Raw genomic sequence first — 19978 nt, 5'->3', positions numbered from 1 at the left:
CTTCGTCATCGCGTCGCAGATCACGGGGATAAATGAACACAGAGGCATAATGGGCAGGTACACAATAGCGTACAATCGGCCAATGGCTATAGAATATCTGCTATAGCGCACAAGTGGGAAGACCCGCGTAAAAAGGACAATAGGGCGTGTTATCGAAGCAAAAAGGAACTCGAGGCTCGAGAAGTGAAAGGGGTAACGAGCGCGAGTCGCGAATTAACGGTGAAATAACAAGCTGACGAGAGACGCGACACGACTCCGACGAGTCGCTCTTTTGTTCTTCACGAGCTTCGCTCGTCCGACTGTATCCCTATCCGGATACTAACGGGATGAATGAACGAGGGGCCGTGGAGTGAAATCTGTAAGGAAAGATCGGAATGTAAATGTCGCGCGCGATTACGAGCAATTGGAAGCCGATGGATCAAGACGTTTGGACGATTGATGGTTAACGGCGATGCTCCTGAAGCGATCGGCCATAAAGATTAATGTCGCGGACGCGGTCGTCGTATGCGAAGCCATCGATATCGAAGATAACGGAACGTTTCCCGCTTCGCGGTCGGCTGGCAAATAAATGCGCGGGGAAGTTCAATTTGAATCCTGCGTCTCGTGCACGATCGAGTGTAATACTCGTGTACCAAATGTCTGACTGTAGCGATCGGTTTCTACTTCGGCTGATTTTTTATGGAAATTTATCCCTTTTCTCTCCTACAATCAAGTTATTTTATTATTTTTCTCTTCATATATTATTTTACTATAAATATATTTATATAGTAAATAATTATTTAATCAAATGTTGTTTAACATTAATTATGAGCGTTGTTTATTGTATTATATTTCTGTCTGACTACGTCGGTCCGTTTCTACTTCGTTTTCACTATAAGAGGATTCCACGCGTGTTAAACATTACTTTTACATAATATGTATTTTTCGTGCGGTGCATAACATAAATTTGGCTATAGGATAGAAATGATTTAATTCAATCTCACGCGTATTATACTTCCTGCCGCGCATTCTCGTTCATGAGCTTCCCAACGACAGCGTCATTTGTTCCAAGCAGGATCGAAGTTCCACCCCCGCCCTTATCCTCTTCTTTCCTCTCCATTCTTCTTTGTTTTCGCCTTCCTTCTTCATTCGATGCCCCGACAAAACTTTTCTACCCGTGATATATCGCGTTACGAATGGGGTGCCACGGGGACTATATTCCCGAGTAGCTGTTACCCCGTTAGCTTCTTCGCCGTGGCCCGCCCACGCGATTTATCTTTCGCGGCTGCGAGATTCCAGTCCACTCTCCTTCTTTCTCGCCCTCTCGCTCTTCTTCTCGCCGGCTTCCGTGCAACGTTCCGCTGCAGCCAGCAGCACAGTTGTATCATTCGTGCAGCGAAGCCCTTCCTCGATCAGCTTTCGAGGTTGACGTCTCTTCCGGGCATATTTTCGTTACGAGCCCGCGAACCGCATCGGTTCGAATCTTCCTCGGAAGCGGTTCAAGTCAATTTACGATAGTATCCGCGATTGCTTGAGTCGACGTTTCTGGTCCAATTTAAGCCGAATCTCGGATTATCCCACCGAGACCTCGATTATCTCCGGTATTATACCGCCGCGCATTTCAGTCGGATTATCGATTCGACGAGTCGACAACATGTTTCGCGTGTCTGCCCTGTGGCATTAACCATTAATTATTTATTAATTCCTTGACAGCATGCGTTAATCTAGTCTAGTTGCTCTCTGTCTGTCTCTCTCTCTCTCTCTCTCTTTCTCTCTCTTTCTCTCTCTCTCTCTCTCTCTCTCTCTCTCTCTCTCTCTCATTACATTGTATATTTCGAGTCCAAAATTAGTCCGAATCGTATTTGTACAACAGGTGGAAAGAGCATAATTGGCCAAGGTCGCGGATATTTCTATATATGCTTTTACCGATTAACGCCAGATTCCCAGTGGAATATTAATCTTTCATTAATAACACATTCATGAATGATACTGCTGCAAATTGCCGAATTTATTTTAGGTGTCGATTATTATGTCGAAAAATTACATTGATATAAAGTTACAGGTCTTTCTCCACACTTGTCAAATCTCCCTATATCTTTTTGAGAACAATAATCAAATCGTCTATTATTTATTTCTATCCTCTTCAAGCGATCTCTATAAGCATCTATAGAATCCCGAAATATGAGTATATTCCGTATATATAAATAACACTCGTATATCTGTCACGCGAGACTGATTCATGAGAATCAGCAGCGAGTTATTCGGATTTGTATGTACTTCGAACGCGTAAATCTAGCTTTAACAATGAGCACCAGTTACGTATCAGCTAAGTTTTGAACGAGCCAGCGAGCCGCGACAAAATGATCGCCGCTATCATTCCCGCCCCGTTTCCAACGACGTCGATCGCCGCTCTGGTGCACGACCGTTAAAAAAGCTCGGCCTATCTTTCCATTAACCCGTTTCTTCCGCACGGCGTGTCACATTGCGAGCGGGTATCTGCGGCATGCGAGGAAAAAATATAACGACGTTGGAACGTGGCATTCGCGATTGTAATAGCGATATACACACGAGGCGCGAGGGACACACAAACGAGTACACTCGTACGGTGACGAGCGTTTGCGGAACTTTCTCTGAAGCATGCATGAACAAGTAGAATTTTTTATTAGAGTCAGTACATTTACGCGTTTTTATGCTCGCCTGGAAGAAACTGATTATAATTAATCAGTTTTTATGGGAAGCAGTAATTTTTAATATTTTAAATGGAAAATACATTTCTCCGAAGTGTTCAAAGGTATTTGAAGTATCTATACGAGATAAATTATGCATTGTTTTGGCTATTCAATAACTGTATCGTTCCATAATTAGTTTTACCCGATAATATTTAATTTAGATGAGTGGAAGACTTTCTTTAATTTGACTGCGTTGTTTTGTCAATTTTCTTTCATTGAGCATAAAAAATCATTAATGCAACATCATCAAATTTATTAAAGAATTATAGATGATTTCTTCCTGACTTGCTCTATGCGTTCTTGTTTGATTTCTTTCTATTAATTTGAAAAGACAGGGAGGTAAGCTACAATTCTTTACGTATACCCTTAGATGCGTAGACACCTCGTGTAGACGCTCCAGTCTACAATGTCACCGCGGCGCGTGCATTCACCCAGTGGATTTGACGTCACGCTTGGCGTGGAGAAGCTATCGGGTGTCTGCGGCTATTACCACGCCGACCATTAGTAACGCGATAACCCGAGGAAAGGAGGATCGACGAAGCGGCGGGTAGCTCCCTCGAGGCGGTGTATCGAGATATAGTCAGCCTTACGTTCTACTCCGATGCGGCGTCGGCATATATCGGAATCGGGCCTGATAGGATGACGTTATTCGAAGTGTGGGTATCTCCAATGCTGAAACTTCCGACCCGACTTTACGCAATTAGAGCGAACCCCGAAGCGCCAGATCGTCTGCTTGCTTCCTTTATCGCTCCGATCATATTCGGGTCTGTAAGTCAAACCGATGTGATCAATTAGTTGAAACGATGAGATATATCTGTTTAAAAAATGACATTATTATTCGCGAGAGAATACGAGCATAAACGACTTTAATTTTCTGTTCCTCTCATAAAGATACATCTGTAATTAGTACACTCCTTTGTGATCACAAGAGAAAACGGTTTTATACTCTATAAAATATTAAAGCCGAAATGAAAAGACAATTTGTTAAAGTTAATGGTAAGACGCAACTAAGCATTAATTGTGCATTGAGAGAAAAGAAAACCTGGCACGGAAACTTTCACAGCCCGCTTTCTTCAGATTCGCATCACATTGCAATCGCGATACATAAATCTCTCGCGTTCGCTATTGGAAGTCGGGCGAAGTAGTTCCGTACTTTAAGATCGGTTTATTTATCGTGCGATCTCTCTCTCGGGTGCGCGGGTGCGCTCTCCCAGTGTTCCGCTTAAAAATAGCTTACTACAGTGCGTCTGCTGATTTATTCGCGGCGGTGTAATTCAGGGATACTTCCGCGTCGGTAACGATGAAAATGTTCGCAAGAATGGCTGCGCATCGAGCCGTAAGTCGCGCGGCGCAGCAGCAAGTATTACGGTCCAACTCGCATTATTTCGTAGGCGGCGACCTCGCCGTGTGGGTGCAACACGGGGTGGACGGCCTTTCGGCAATAAAAATACTTGGCCCGTATCCAGCCTCGTTTATTGCCGGAATTTTCTTCCTTCTCCGTACGCGGTCGACCGTCCGGCCCGGCCTGGCCCGGCCCGGCTCGTGCGTCGCATTCATACGCTGCAGGTACATCAGCCGGATGTTGAGCCCGAGAGATCGATCAGGGGAACAACACTCGTACGTGGGGCAATAACATGTTAAGCCACTCGAGGTAAATACAGCCCGCCCGCTCGCGCCGGATTAACGAAAAATGTTTTAGGAATAGGTTTGGCATGTTTGAAACTCTCTGTATGTATGTGTATGTGTATGTGCCGTCATAGTTCATTATAATTTCAACTCTAAATTATAATTGATAATTAGAAAAATCGCTTGGATTAACGACGTTATTTGCAATTTAAAATTAGAAGAATCTCTATTTTCGTAAAATCGTTCCAGATAAAAAAAAATTAGAAAACTAAAATAGTCTTTGCCTATTAGAGCTTGGTGTGAACACAGTGAGCTATTTTAAAAATCGCCAAAATTTAGGTGGCGTAAAATACTATTACTTGTTGCAAAATTCACACGCGTATAAATTCTCGTTATTTCCTTAATTATGCACATTGGCCAACGAACGCCAAGATCGATAAGTTGCAGCCGCATTGTCCTATATACACGTATATAAACGTACGGGGAATTTACATAAAACTGGCAAGAGAGTAACTAAGCGCGCGCACATAAGTGAAAAACAGCGCCGCTTGCCCCGGCATTTCCTATGCGACATCCTTTTCGAAATTGAGTCGGTCAGATAAATAAGAGATTGCGCGATTTTAATTGCGATGCCTATCATTACTGCCGTTTAAGTTACGCCCGCGCCGGACCGCGCCATCTCGGCCCGTAATTGCTATTCCCAAAGATTAATGTAAACAATTTCTTTTGCTGTAAAATGCAATTCTATAGGGTCGCACGAGTATTTTCGCGGCGACGATAACGATCGTGAGATAGGGTCGGCCGCGGTGTTATAAAGCTAACGTACTTATATATTTACGTGTACATGATCATAAAAGGCTCAACAAATTTCATTTCCTGATGCCTAAGTCAAGTAGAACCGCTATCGGGTAAATTTCTGGGAAGTGCACGTGTGTGGGAAGTGTGTGCAGTGCCTCATCTGTTCGCGAGCCCCATTGCGTTTTTACATCTCGTCCTTATCATTGCACCGGTCTGCATTTCCGTCGTCGGACCGCAAGCAACTATGCGATTGTTAAAAAAGCAAACAAACGCGCAGTTTCTCGTCTCGGTCGCTCGTCGCGATGTTTTCCGAGGTCTTTCCGTGTAAGAACGTGTACATATAACGCGACGGTGGTACCAGCCGCTGGTGTAGCGGAGAATGTTAGGTGCACGTGCGTTTTATTTCTCTCCACTCTACTGGTATTAAATAACGCGGAACACATTACACCGATAACGCGATGCGAAATTAAGCGGGGAGAAGATGAAACAGAGATGCGCTACATCGTTGTCCTACTTGGAATATTTTTTCACATGCACTATCCGTTTTAACAACATTTATTTAAATATCTGTGGGTTTGAAGCTAATTGTAATAATGACATGACGCATTGCGCGACAAAAATAAAGCGAACGTGATATATTTTTGCGACAAATCTTACTTTTGATTTCAGTTCAGTAAATGGTTATATAATCTGTATAGATATGTGCACGTGTAAACTATCTGCGTTGAAAGTGGTATAAATCAGATTTGGAAAATCTCATTAAAGCGAATGCATTTACCTCCCGCAGTCGAATTTAACGGATTATGTTGATCTTCATTGAATAAAATATCGAAATATCGATGACTTTCCGGATTCCAAGTGATCGAAATTAAATTGTATTTGCGCTAACGAGACGTCTAGAATGTAATTAAATACAACGAAGCCTTTTAATTATTTGATCAAGTTTGCGAGGAAGCTTTATATTTTCAAAGTTTTAGTTCCAATACTTAGAACCGCCGAGGTACTTAATATCAATTACTAAGAAAATGCAATAAGTAACGGCGTGCAATTTTCTCCAAGTAGAAATAAACTAGAATCTTTCGCAAGTGGATCAGAGAGTGGAAAGTGTGGATCAGAGATCCTGGGAAATAGATATGTCGCATACGGATTCAGCGAGAAATCGATCTCCGCGCGCGAGACTCTCTCGCGCGTCTCGCTTTTTGCGAGGAAAGAGCGCGCGAGAGTTCTTATCAATTAAAACCGGCACGGGATATCTGTTTTTCGAAACGGCCGCGGGACGGGTCTTTTGATGTCTCTCATAGCCGCGCCATTTATTCGTTCCGCGTTCGCGGAATCGGGTGACAATGGCGGATGACGACTGCAGGCGCAACCGACAGCGACACTTTCCCTCCCGCGCCGCGTCGAGATAAACCAAGCCCGGCCGTCCGGCGTGACTGACAGAATTAATTAAACCTAAAGGCAACAGCATCGGCGTCGACTTTTTGCGATTATTCTCACCGTCCATTTTTCCCATTCGTCGCGACGTAGCGAGAATGACGGCTGCAACGCGCTGCAGGTCGATATTATCAAAGCAATGCGGTCAGATTGGTACAGTAGCTACGAAGGTAATAAATGCGCCCGTAAGACGATTCATCAATTTCATTGTCAGTTCAGTCCTGATTTTCCCTTTAACTTATTATTTTAATATCTATGTTATTATTATGCTCGCTATTATTAAATACTGCCGTTATTATGACTACGTCGTTACTTTTTTCTTTTACAAAGCATTTATTGAACAATATCTCTTCAGATTCTTAAATCTACCTTCACTGATAAAGGCTTTTATAGAAGATTGCATTCGCGATATAAATTTTATCTTTTTTAATGACGATTATCATCGTTCACCCCTTTTACCTCTTGTGCCCTTCTCTTGGGTCTCTGCCTCGTTTTCGTCTTCCTGATGCCTTGTCTCTTCGCAGAGACAGAATTTCGCCTGGCTGCACCGAGGTAATTCGTTCGACTGCTTATATTTGCGGAATTTATTGTCATTTGGTCCGTACGTTACGCGGCGCACCGACCAGTCCGCGAAGGGGCTTGTTTGCGACGTCGAGTGCTATCCCGGGGATAGTTGAAGGGGTCCGACCATTGTGCGGCCGCGATTCCGTGTGCGCCACACCGCTATCCGCTTTCCGCTTTCGAGCATACATACACAAAGACGCACGTGCGCATACACACATACAGGGTATGCAACCAACCTTCCCTCTCTTCGTCGTAGCAACCACCGAGTTTGCGGTTGCCGTCTATCGACGACCTACCCTACCCACACACACACACATACACACACACGCGTGCACACGTGTCCGCGCTTCTCTCTTTCAACCGTCCACGACCCGGGGAGAACTTCCAAGCACAGACACCACAACGGCGAATATCGAGTTCGCATTGACTTCGCGCGAGCATGTCGGGAGGTCGATTAGACTTGTTTGGTATCCGCGGAACTTCACTGGCGGCTACGAAGGTAAATTAGACGCGCGCCAGCGCCTGTTCTCGCGCACGCGAGCGGCTTTTTATTCGCTCGCGGTGTGAATGTAGATAGTGAATGTAGCTCTTTTGTGGCTCTGGCAGAGCTTGAATACATGAGAAATGGAATGGTATAAATCCTGCGCGTAATGAAAATAAATTATGAGTTATTACAAATAATTCTAGTCCTCGAAAAGTATAATAGCTTCAGAGAACTGGCGTATTTGGAACGGCTACGTATAAAAAGAGTATATATTACAAAGCAGAGAATTATATAAAATAATAATCTAAAAAGAAAGGAAAATATTAAGTAAAATAGGCCATGATAGAACTATAGAATTAAGAATTACAGAACTTTTTTTCATATAACTGCAAAAAGTTGTGCAGCAAAATTAAACCGCTGTTTATCTGATGTATGCATCAAATTCGGCATTACCGAGTCAGTAATTTTGCAACATAAGCGAATCGATAACGCGTATTTGGAAGGTTTGTGACGTTTTGTCAATAGTATTAAATTCTCTTTCGGTAATTACGGCGCTAATCACGAATTTAGAGCGATTGGCAGATTAATTAACGTTTCAACCTAAGAATGAAGTTATCCGCAGTAATATTGTATAAATGCAATTTATAATTAAGCGGGATCATAAGCTTTTAAAAGTGAAAGTGATTCTTATTTTTACTTCAATTTTTAATTAAAAGATTTGCATAACTGAAATACGTGCGCGGTGAAAGATGATCTTCAAAATTAATTTGACCGTATAATCGACAAATCCTGTTTTGCTTTCATTAAATCCGCGCCAACATGCATCTTGACGGTTAATGAATATTCGAAAAAAAAGGCTTTCAACTGCAATTCCAGGAGGTTCACATTGCACAACGTATCGCGCACGTTAGCGTCAGCGGGTTTCGCGTGTATGATGAAACCACGACCGAACGAGCCAATCCATCATAGAGTCAGCTATCATTACGCGGTGACACCTAGTATAAGCGCACGCGGATTTTCCCGTTCTCCCCCGTGCCTATCTCTACCTCTACACCCCGATCCACGTAGATTGGATCTAATTCCATTAACGAGGGCGTTCGGACGTTAACGATCCGCGGCCGACGGCGCGCGAGAGCATGAAATCCGATCCGGAGTCACGCCCGTCCCGGAATTCTTATCCCGGGCGGGATTTATGTGCCGTCCCGACGACGAAGACGGGAAACACTTTCCGTGCCGATCGTCACGGGATCGCTCGGGGGTGGCAGGATCCTCGTACGAAGCGTCGGGCAGGTTGCGGCGGGAATCTAAATTGAATTTTTCCGTTTCATTTGACGATAAACCCGCCGCGTCGCGTTAAACAAACGCGACCGGCAAACGGCTGCCGCTCTATCGCGCGGGTCACTCCACTCACTCCGTATCGGCTATATAAAGTGGCTGCATTTCGTGTAACGCGAATAAGCAGAATTACCCTTAAAAAACAAAATCTCAATAAGACCTACCAATATATTTTGCGATCCGTAAAAATCCAATGTTTTTTCCGATGTTTTCAATATAAAAATGTTATAAAATTATTTTATCGAATTTTTTTTTATTTTCCAAATATAAAGAACTTTGTACTCTGATAATTTATTTGCTTTAAACATTGTTGTTGTAATGCTATGTATATGTATATAGTATTACAGAATTAAATGATTTTGCTTATTTATCTATTAATTGAATAAATATAATCGTATCACATCAAAATAATTTTATCGATCGATTTAAGACAAATAAGAAATTAAAGCGAAAATGTACAAGTCATGTTTTAGCCATAAATTGCGATTTTATTATATTTTGGTACAATTCGCCACGTTTTACTACATCGCAAACTGCGTACGTTTGTTTATGTACGTTTACGAAGCGTAAGGCTTGAACGTGCAGCGCGAAAATTGGCCTGCTGGATCTCGCTTTTCACGCCTCTCTCTCGGGAAATGAAATGTTAGTGCACGGTCACCCGATTTACGACGAACGAAAACGGGGTCTCTTTGCAAATGGCAATGGTGCGAATTTCTATTTAATTGTTCGAGCGGTAAAACTGGATCGATCGCATTTCCTTTATTATTCAATTAAATTTCACGTGATATTTTCGAACGCGGCGGTAAAAGCATGGTAATCCCAGCGGTTTATATGCGGGTCGCAAAATGCGGAACATAATTGCTTTTTCTTCAGAGGATTCGTAATTTCCCGGATCTTTATATTCCAGTTCCATTAGCCGTCTGATCTAGATTCTTACAGCCATACTCTCCATTGTTGCTGGGTGCTCTTTCATTGAACATAATATGTAATGTGTATTATCTTTTGCTCTTAAAACTATTAAATATTCGGAAAAGCATAAGGACTAGGAAGTCTTGCAGATGCCCTTTTCTTCGCGATATTCATAAAGTTTTATCTTTCAATTTCCTTATTTTCTTAACCTACTTTTCACATGTCTTCTTAATGTTGTATCTATCTATCTAACTGGCATTGCTTCAGCTTTTATCTAATATCCTTATATATATATTCTATGTAAAAATATTATTCCTAAAATTATTGTTTGATATTTTAAAAGCTGGTGAAGAACTCGACATATATAGTAAATTGATAATTTGTATAGCAACATATAGAAATACGTTTCATAAAGTAAAAAATATATATTATATTTTATATTTTAAAACTCTATACAGTCCACATTTGCGGATCATATTTCAATGGTATCTCGTGTTTTATATTTAATAAAAGATATTTTTACGGTATTTTGTCTTGTCCTGCTAACAATTGTAAAAAAAACTGTCATGCAAGCCACACCGAAGTTATTATTACGCGAATGGATTTTGGGACACGTGCGCGGGAGTATGTTATGATCGATTACAAGATCACTATGCGCCATGCGGATATTAACGTAACTGCTACATACATTACGTAAGTGTCACCTGTGCGTCCCACTAGTCAGTCTTGGATAATTATTACGAACGTTCGATCAACATCGGACAGGAGCGACGCATCGATCAATGTTATCAAGGTAACTCTATTGCTAACAGAATTGTTGCTCGACGATTATCGCACCTGTGCTATTGGACACTCGATACTGTGAACCTATTACGACTTGATGCGGTATGCAGCTAATTATCGTCTCGCAAGCTATTATCACACGACACAGCATCCGCCGATTATGTCTATTTGTTACCAATGTGTCACAATCGTTTTACATCACTATCGCAGTATAACGAGATATACATAATTGAACACTTAGAACACTTCCAATAAAGTAACTTTATAATCGTCTTAGATTTACCACTGTTTCCCTTTACATATAAAAATTACATAAATTTACACGAGGTATCTTTCAATAAAATTTGAATAAATTTATATGCAACAATAATATTTATATAAAATTAATATATCTTTAAGATTTATACAACACATATTTAATATACAAAATTTTTATCTTTTGAGATAGTCTATATTTATGATATATGTAGCGGTTTTTAAGATGAAAAAAGCTTCTTCAAGATAGCTTTCAACGATCGATCGATCATACATCATCGCGTCATATATCGCGTATAAGCCGATTTTTGGGGAAGTTTGCATATCAAACCTTATCGTACGATAATTCAAGACGAGAGAATAACAGAGATTCGTCGGGGTGAAACTCTCGCGAGGGCCGGGCGGAATTGGAGGCGAATTATGCGACGGGTTCTGGACGGAATCTAAAATCGAGCGGAGCGCGATGTCTCGTTGCTATTCAAGGAAACCTCTCGGATATTCACCCGGTCCCCAAAATGGTGCGGAGCGAACGAGGAGGAGCGAAGGGAGAGAGAAGAGAGTTGCAGTTTTTCCAAGCTTGAGAGAAAGTTTGCCCAATTAAACGGGACTCGGTGTTTACCGCTCGTTCCTCTTATCGTCGTCGAATCGACGACAAGGGCTGAAAGTAGAAATAAGGGAAACACGTCTCGCACATTCTTTCACCGCCCACCCTCCCGTACCCTCTTCCGAAGCATACAGCCCCCGTTCCCTGCGCGCGACTTCGAGGTGGAATCGATCTCTTCACGAAGCCGCCATTTATTTTCTTTCCCTCGTTTCTATTGGTAGCGCTTTGAAGGATGTACATCTTTTACATTATTTGACTGGGGGGGAAGGATTACGCCGGGCAGATATTTCACCGTTGCCTCCTATAAGTGGAGACTATATCGACTGCGGGCGGAATTGTATTTGATCGATCGTCGATTTGCTCGGCGCGTTCCCGAGACATCCTTGAAGAATATTAATTGCAGGGAATTGCGGGGAAATAAGTGGCGGTTAATTTATTGGATCGGAAGAAGGCTCAAAGTTTACCGGATGTACTCGAGAAGTTATTGCTTTACTTTAACGTAGAATATCAGTCAGAGGACGGAGGAGAGACGGCTACTTCTGTTGAGATCTCTCGTTACTCGTTACACCATAAAACGTGAAGTGTTAAAATGAGAATTCAATGTTCTTATATAATATACCGAGAATCCAACTTGTGATTAGATATGATATTCGCGCAATTCGCGAAACGATGAACGATGAAAAGTTCACTTGCTGATTAAGTATTAAGTATGCTTAAGTATTAAAGTATCGGAGAGAATAACTTTTAGAGTTAATGCGATATTATTCGGAATCGCGTAACAAGCCTTTGTAGTTACCGCAAACCGCATATTACGCGATCCAATCGACATGCAGACCGATTTTTCACTAATTATAATAATTGATTCCGTCGATATCGCGAAAATGAATCGGGATATGCGCGTAAACCGCAAAACACATTCACATTGTTTTACGGGCGACAGTAATGGACAAATGAGGCCGACATTGCATCGAATTGCGTTGCCATAATTATCGCACAGTCAGCAATATTTGCCCCCCTCTCCGTATAATATCGTTCCCGCGACGTAGACGTTTATCGCACCCCGGAGAGTTTCGCGCCGCAGGAAATAATTTGGTCGGCCGAAGATAGGGTAGCATCGCGCGAGGTTCAGAAGAGAGGGGAAAATGTGCCTGGGGATGTGATGGAGAGTTAAGTATTCCGTTCTCTTCCGCTAACTCATAGATTTTCATAATGCTCGCCATTGCGCCCGAAGTTGCAGCTGCCTGCAATGATCGAAGCCTGGAAAAAATAATTTTTTTCGTTTCTCGTTCAACCCTTCGTTGAACGAGAAACAAAAAAAAATTTATTTCACTCCGGGAAAAATTTTTCCTCGCACAAATAGAAATATGCGATACAATATTTCGAAATAAAGCTATATGTAATAATAAAAAGGAATAAACTGCGCATGTGTGCGTGTGTGCAATACGAATGAAATGAAGTAAATTAATTGTATATCAAATCAATATAACGACAAACGGGACGCGAAACAAATGAAATATCTCGCGTTTGAAACGTTTACATTAAATAAACGTATTTAAAGTGCTGCCCGACTGTATCCATAAATAGTATGAGAGTGGTGAGACCGGAACAGAGATCCCGGCATTAGGCAAAGGATTTTGGGAGGAAATCCAGTACGCCGTAACGAAAATAGAAAATGGAGAATAAGTCGCTGGGAAAACAGGAAGCGAGCGCGCGGAGAGAACGCTTTGTCATTCGGGAGCGGACAGCGCTTAAAGGATATGCATACGGTTCTTGTTATCTTGACCACGTTCCGCTTCGCAACGCATAATTTCCTAATGGATACTAATGACGTTCCCCGTGTGTGCCCAGTAATGCGTGTATTTCTGCTAATGTAAGAAGTTAACTCTCTTAGAATAACGTGCCTTCCCTCAGCGGCTTCGTCGTCGCTTGTGGAAAAGCGTATTATCGTTTAAAAGTAACATACGGCGTGTCGAAATAGATTTAAATAAAATTTCATTTTAATTTCCGCTATCTTAATTCGCAACGACACATTAAACGGCGTGCGACTATTACGATATAATGGAAATTATCGCGAGCAAAATTAATAAACTTTTAAATACATAATTAAATTCTCCATTATATTTGCATGATCAATTTTGTTCTAATTGGAACTTTGATTGGATGCCGTTGCGTCAAAATTAATCGCCTCGAGTGCTTATATGTTAAGGAAAAAAATCGTTTTATAAAGAATCACAGTGGGTAATTTTCATTTGACCTCAACGGTGCCAAAAACGGGATAAAGAGAACTGTGGGAAAAAGGGAATCACTTTATTATCTCCCAACGGCAGACTGTGTATAAGAGCAATGCGATATTAAGCGCAGAACCTCTCGAGTATGACGTAAGTAATGGTGACAAAAGTATCTTCACCGCCGGTGTGTGGAAGAGACCATGAAAAGAAAAATATTTTCGCGCGAGGTAATCTGTCTCGGTGATATTCTCTATTGTCGCGCGCTTTATTACTGGTAATTGATGAAGCGCCATCGATTATTCTAAATCTCTTCACCTGCTGTATTTCTTGCACCTCCGACGAGTTCCCCGAGTTGAATGACATCAGTTAATCTTCGCGTTATAAAAAAATTTTTATAGCCATTTATATCGATGCTGGTATAATAAGCAGAACATTATAAAAATAATTCTTAGGTCGCCTATCAGACATTAAAGATTGTCTTCTTTAATTAATCTCAAACCACGATTTTGCCTAAGTTGACATATTAGGATACTGTTCTTTAATTCAAATGGCTATAAAAGTAGAAAAGTATAGAAAAATAGACAGTCTGCAGAGCTAGATCCAACAACGAATTTTATTACTTATTTAAGCTCGAGTTCGTAATTAGAGATCTTCTTAGAATTATTTTTAAAATTTGGTGTTTAATTAGTAATTTTGAAAGGAGGAACGTACACGTGGCATGGTTTAAATCCCTCGTTTTTTCCTAAGCTATACTAGCACATCCTGTAATAACGGTGCTACCCACGACCGCCGTACAGCCAATCGGAAATTCTTAATTAAGTCGCGCGTTTTCCCACGATGCGTATCGCTACGCGGCTGCGATAAAAATATTTTCCCGGATAGAATTAATTCTAACCCGGCGGAGGTATCTCGGTTATTGGGGATAAACCCCGAGAGATGAAATTAAATTCCGCCTATATGCAGAAAGTTTTATTTTTACACAACCAAAGTACTGACTTTATTCACTCGATACCACAAAAACTGCAACGAGCGTATATCTTCGAAACTACTTAAAATATCAAACAGTCCGCTATACAGCTGCAAGTTTTAATTTCCAGCGTTGGTGATTTAACTCTACATTAAAATCTGCAAGAATTTAAATTAAGTCTATAGCGTCAAAATTGCAATTTTGATATTATGATAGTAACAGATCCTACATTATTCATAAATATCTTCTTAATCATAATCGACACAATAAATTTCTTTTATGAGATGAAAGTTTTAACTTTACTTTGATTTCAATAAAACTTCTCCAACATGTCACATATCGTAGTTATAACGTGGTAAAAATACACTAAAATAGTCCTTTTTGCAATTTTAATCGCAAATTTCTCATAATTGTGACGTGATGGAGCATGGAGCAATTTAGTAAACGAGATTGTATTCAGTGCCCAAAAAACTACAGAAAACGACTATCTTCATCTTTGTGCGTTTTTTGTTGAACAGCGTAATTGACATGTCGTTTATAATTTAATTTTCGGCGATTACATTTGAGAAAGACCAATATAATCTTTTTTTAGGGCATGCAACATTTAGCTTCCCCGATTTGATTACAGTTTCAGACGTATCACTTCGTGATATCGATAAAAGGAGTCACTCTGGTAGCTGAGTCGGTGTACCTTACGATGCCATGAAATTCGTACGATCTGGCTGACATCCCCTCGATAGCGGGTATTATCCGTGCATCAGGAAAGCCAGCATACATTTACTGTAATGAGATTTTGTCGAGTACTCTCCGATCTCATCGGTTCGATCGGGATTCGAGAGCTATTTCTTTTTACTGCTGGATCGTAATCATGTTCTATTAATTAAAATGGGCGCAGCCACGCAGCGCATTTGTGTATATATATATAAAAAAAATAGGTCGCATTTGTGCAAATAGAGGTAAATAAACAAGGGGGAAACTAACGAGCGACGGCTATTGGACGTTTAACCAACGAGTTGTGTATTTTGTTTAGTTCGATAGCATGCAAATGAATAGTCGGGCAACGGTAAATGGGAATATTTTCATTAAGATTTGAATGCAAGTGAAAAATTGGATTTACCAGGCAAACTATTAGTCGATAAAAAACTACGCGCACTGCAGCGCCGCGGGAAGCGTAATAATAAAGATGTGAACAATCCGAACGTTGTCTTACTATTTTTCTCTTTCATTTTCCTCGCAATTATTTCATCTCTGAGATTTATTCCATTCTTACGTTTATAACAGTTGAGAATCTTAATACGATCGTGTAATATTTTTAATGGGGCGTCGGAAACTTGATGCTAAAGTTCATGAAAATCACCGCGGAAAGTACTCGCATATCTCTCACCGCATTCGCGGCGGCAGGCAGAAGGGCGAAAGGAGCAGCGAAAGCGGCTAACGCGGCGTATCAGTTACTGGCTCGTCTTAAGAGCCACGTGGAGCCGCGAGGCAGGGAACGGGCGAGCCAATTAGCGGTCGTTAGAGTTGCAAATAACTGGGAACCGCGTGTATAGCCGCGTAATGCAACGCCTTGGAGGTGGCGCGCGCCGTTTGTTCGGGAGGCCGCAGCAGTCGGAGAACGCCGGGAGATGCCTTCCTACTGCTCGTCCGGTAACTGACTGGGGCACGCGAAACATATTTCACCACTAATGGCCGGCTTAGCATAATGTATGCCTCGGGCCGGGCCGCCGCCAATCCTCCCCACCCCCGTTCGCGGGGGGAGGGGGTCGAGGGGGAGGTAGCTACTGCACAGCTCGCGTCCCACTCCGTTTCTACCGTACCAATGCTCATCTCCTGTCAAAATAGATGTTCGTTATCCGTTTCTGAGTTATCGTCCTTCTCGCCGAGCTTCTTCGAGAGGGACTCCCGGTTTGGAAATCGATCAATCGCGGTCACGACCGACCACGGCCGCCTGTCATTGAAATTTTTGAGATAAACGCGCGATCGCTTCCGAGAAAATCATACGTGCAAAATATCGCGATAATAAATAGACCAGTGGTGTTTTGAACACAGCTCATACAACAGCAATCAGTTTTGTAATGAAATGTTGCTATTTGTAGAAATATTTAATGTAATATAATTTATATTGCGTTGCCGTAATGTTCAATATGTAAATCTAATTTTCGTTTTTGATTAGCTTTCGATCAGGGAAAATATGTATATCCTGTATTTACTTTTGTGTTGTACAAAAGAGCGTGTTATGCAAAAGAGAAGAGAGACGGATATATATACATAATATATATATAAGAATGTTATGCATTAAAATAACTAGGTAATTGCAACTAAATATGCGAGGCAATATCGCAGTTTAATTGGGAAAAGCTCAAATATCTAAAAACTCGTACTATAGAAATCTTTTTGTTAATTTGAAAAACGTTGTAAAAATACTATCACTTATTAAACTTACGTGTTTGCACTTTATTGTTATCGTTCCACAATAGCCCGAGAAATGGAAAATAAATCCCTGGTATAAAGCGCTGTTTCTATTTTTATACAGAAACGAAGGTACGCGACTTTTAGCGCGGCCTTTATATTTTTCGTGCGGGTGCCTTCCTCGCGCGGATATTGCTCTCGGCATAATGGCGTGGATCTCAGATGCGAGATTCTAACAAAGAGGCGGATCATTCTTAAAATAGCGCAGGGAACACTCTCAAACCCGGAAATCTTTCTTGATAAGATCGACTGAGCGCGGCGCGGCGTGGCCCCCGAAATGGGAAATGTCTGTTCTCTCTCTGGTTCTCTCAACCCCTGAAAATGTTTTCCGAGCATACGATAAGGGTGATGACTGGATTTCACGGTCTCACCGTCTCGCATACGCGAGAAGTCGGGTTAATTTATAATTGATCGCCCTGGTAGAGAGTACTTCCGTACCTTGGAAAGGGGAGTGAAAGGTATCATTAATTAATGAGTATAGATAATAAAATTATTGAAACAAGGCTCATTGGATTAACGTCTGTTCCTCAAATATAAAATTTAGCTAATCTTACAAAGGATTTAGTATGATTAAATTATTTATATTTTCTATCAAAAATGATTGCTAAAATCGGTTAAGAAAGCATTAATAATTATTGCCAAGAATTTAACAACGGATTAACTGAAGTACATTTAATCTTAGAGATTATCAAATTTTTTGATAAGACGCTTAAAAGCCCATCGAAGCAAGCTCTTGGTTTTGAAACCGATAACTCTTGGACATTGGTTAGTCGCAAACAGATTGTTAGACGGTACGACGCCTGCGAGCTGGCGATAGTTCGTTGAAAGATATAGGCGCGGCATCTATTAGACCCTGCTCAGCCGATCGGATCGAGCATGTACGAGCCGGCACGAGCCGTGGCCCAGGGGCCATGGACCACCGAGCCGGAATCCTGGGAATTGCTGCGCTATCGGGGCCGAGTAATTTGTCGAGAAGCCAGTGGACTAGCCGTACGGCGCTGCCGACGGGATTTAAACGGATCCCACCGACCGCAGGAGGGAAATACCGGGAGTGCCCTTATTCGACCGATGTACTCGCCCGCTCGCTTTCGCGAACATCCCCTACATCGCGAACGGGAACGGAGTCTATTCCGAAGGCATTCGCCTCTCATTCCAATATAACGACCAGTATTCTCTCCTTCTATATTATAAAATCGTATTCCTCCCCTGAACAACTGACCGGCAGTTCGCGCTTGCCGTCATTCAGAAACAAACTTCTCGACTATTGTTCCAATGGTATTGTGCGGGAACCGCGAGACGTATCATCGTGAGTTTCGATGATGCGTATTATGTGAAATGTATTGAATAGCCTCCGCATAATACAGCTAAAAAGTCCAAGAGGAATCGTAACGTAGTTGAGAATGCATGGCACGACGAGAACGAGATTCATTGTAAACGTCTTTTAAATTTCCAATCTTCATTTTAGATAGATTTTTCGATCAATTTGAAATCAGACTTAACGTCGATATCAAGTTTCCGTTGAGAAAATGTTGACGAATTTAGTACAAACTGAAATAACGATTAATGTGCGAAAAATACAATTTAGGAGAGCGAGAAATATGATTTACAAAATTAGAAAAGGCATGACAATGTGCGGAATTAGTAAAAATCTGAATTATATTCAGATTTTGAGTTTTATCCAGGAATTTAGTATCACGCTTATATTTACAGTGAGCAACTATGCGTATCGTGCACAAAGCGCAGAACGCTTTACCACTTGTTTAATTTCAGCGACGCTCCCGACTTCCTCGTAAAGGAGCGGCGCCGCATGTCCGTCCGTGGGCGTTAAGGGTGCTTAGTCTTTGTGTTCTGTCTCTTGATAAAAGCCTTAGTTGCTTTTCATTATGCCGTTCATTACACCATCCCCTCTTAAACAGAGAAGCTCCTGACGTAAATTCTGAAAATACCATTAAAGGTGGGTTTTGCGACTGTTGTTTAACGACGTGAATCGATTTTCTGCGGAAGCGTTAGATACGTAAATAAGAGATTACTATGCACGCGGGCGAGATTTATGAAATATTTAAAAGCGGAATTAATGTAGCTCGAGATCAGGAAAAACAAATAACACTGTAGAGAACAAAGTGTAGTCACGAGATATGGTTCAATCGAACGATATCTTTTTCTAGAATTAAGTAATATGAGTGGCACTCTCATAAACCGATAACTGAACAATTCTTGGATTTCTTAGGAAGTAAATTCCATCTTCTCGTTTCCAAGAAACAGTTCACTGTATTGAAATATTTCAATGTTCCTCTTCTGTAAGATTTTATTACGTTCTATCTCGATGTAGATACGATAAAAAACCTCAGATATAATAAAACCCTTCTTGAATTTCTCATGATTATTGTCATTTCAGAGCGACGACGTCAATCGATACACATCGGTTTATTATTTTCGCGAGAACGATCACACGCCAAATAGAATAAATCGACGAGGAAGAAACTCGCCGGAACGAGATCGCTCCCTTGGTTTCCTTCCCTTCTCGAACTTAGCCGTCTAAACGCAATCACACGATCGGGTAACTTTCCAATCTCGAGTTAACGGTGTGCGTTCCCCAAATCTTCGGTTCTCTACCCTCTGTCCAACCCCCCCCCCCCTGGCTCTATCCATCTTCATCTCTCACCATCTTCGTTCGTCACCACTCTCCATTTCCTTCCTCATATTTTTCCCTTCCGCGCTTTGCATCCTGCCTCTCACCATAGTATGTTTACTCTCCGTCCTTCCATTCTCACGAGTGTCCCTTAGCTCTTCGGTCTGTCCCCTCGCTTTCGTACA

At 41.6% G+C, this 19978-nt stretch overlaps 1 protein-coding gene and 1 long non-coding RNA gene across 2 annotated transcripts in view; one reads left to right on the top strand and one right to left on the bottom strand.

Annotated features, from left to right (window-relative positions):
* Nucleotides 1–19978, top strand: part of Tmtc2 (Transmembrane O-mannosyltransferase targeting cadherins 2) — a 182290-nt gene that overhangs the window by 45212 nt on the left and 117100 nt on the right. The window lies entirely within an intron of this gene.
* Nucleotides 1–19978, bottom strand: part of LOC139775257 (uncharacterized) — a 223731-nt gene that overhangs the window by 100600 nt on the left and 103153 nt on the right. Inside the window, exon 2 of the long non-coding RNA XR_011718779.1 lies at nucleotides 3073–3474. This is a non-coding gene — a long non-coding RNA (uncharacterized lncRNA). The remainder of the gene's footprint in view (nucleotides 1–3072; nucleotides 3475–19978) is intronic.

This window comes from Temnothorax nylanderi, unplaced genomic scaffold (genome assembly GCF_030848795.1).
Source record: "Temnothorax nylanderi isolate EJ_2023f unplaced genomic scaffold, tnyl_v1.0 TNYL_tig0095_pilon, whole genome shotgun sequence".
NCBI classification, from domain to species: domain Eukaryota; kingdom Metazoa; phylum Arthropoda; class Insecta; order Hymenoptera; family Formicidae; genus Temnothorax; species Temnothorax nylanderi.
The sequence above is the reverse complement of the archived record's forward strand: the minus strand, read 5'-3'. Positions and strand labels throughout refer to the sequence as shown.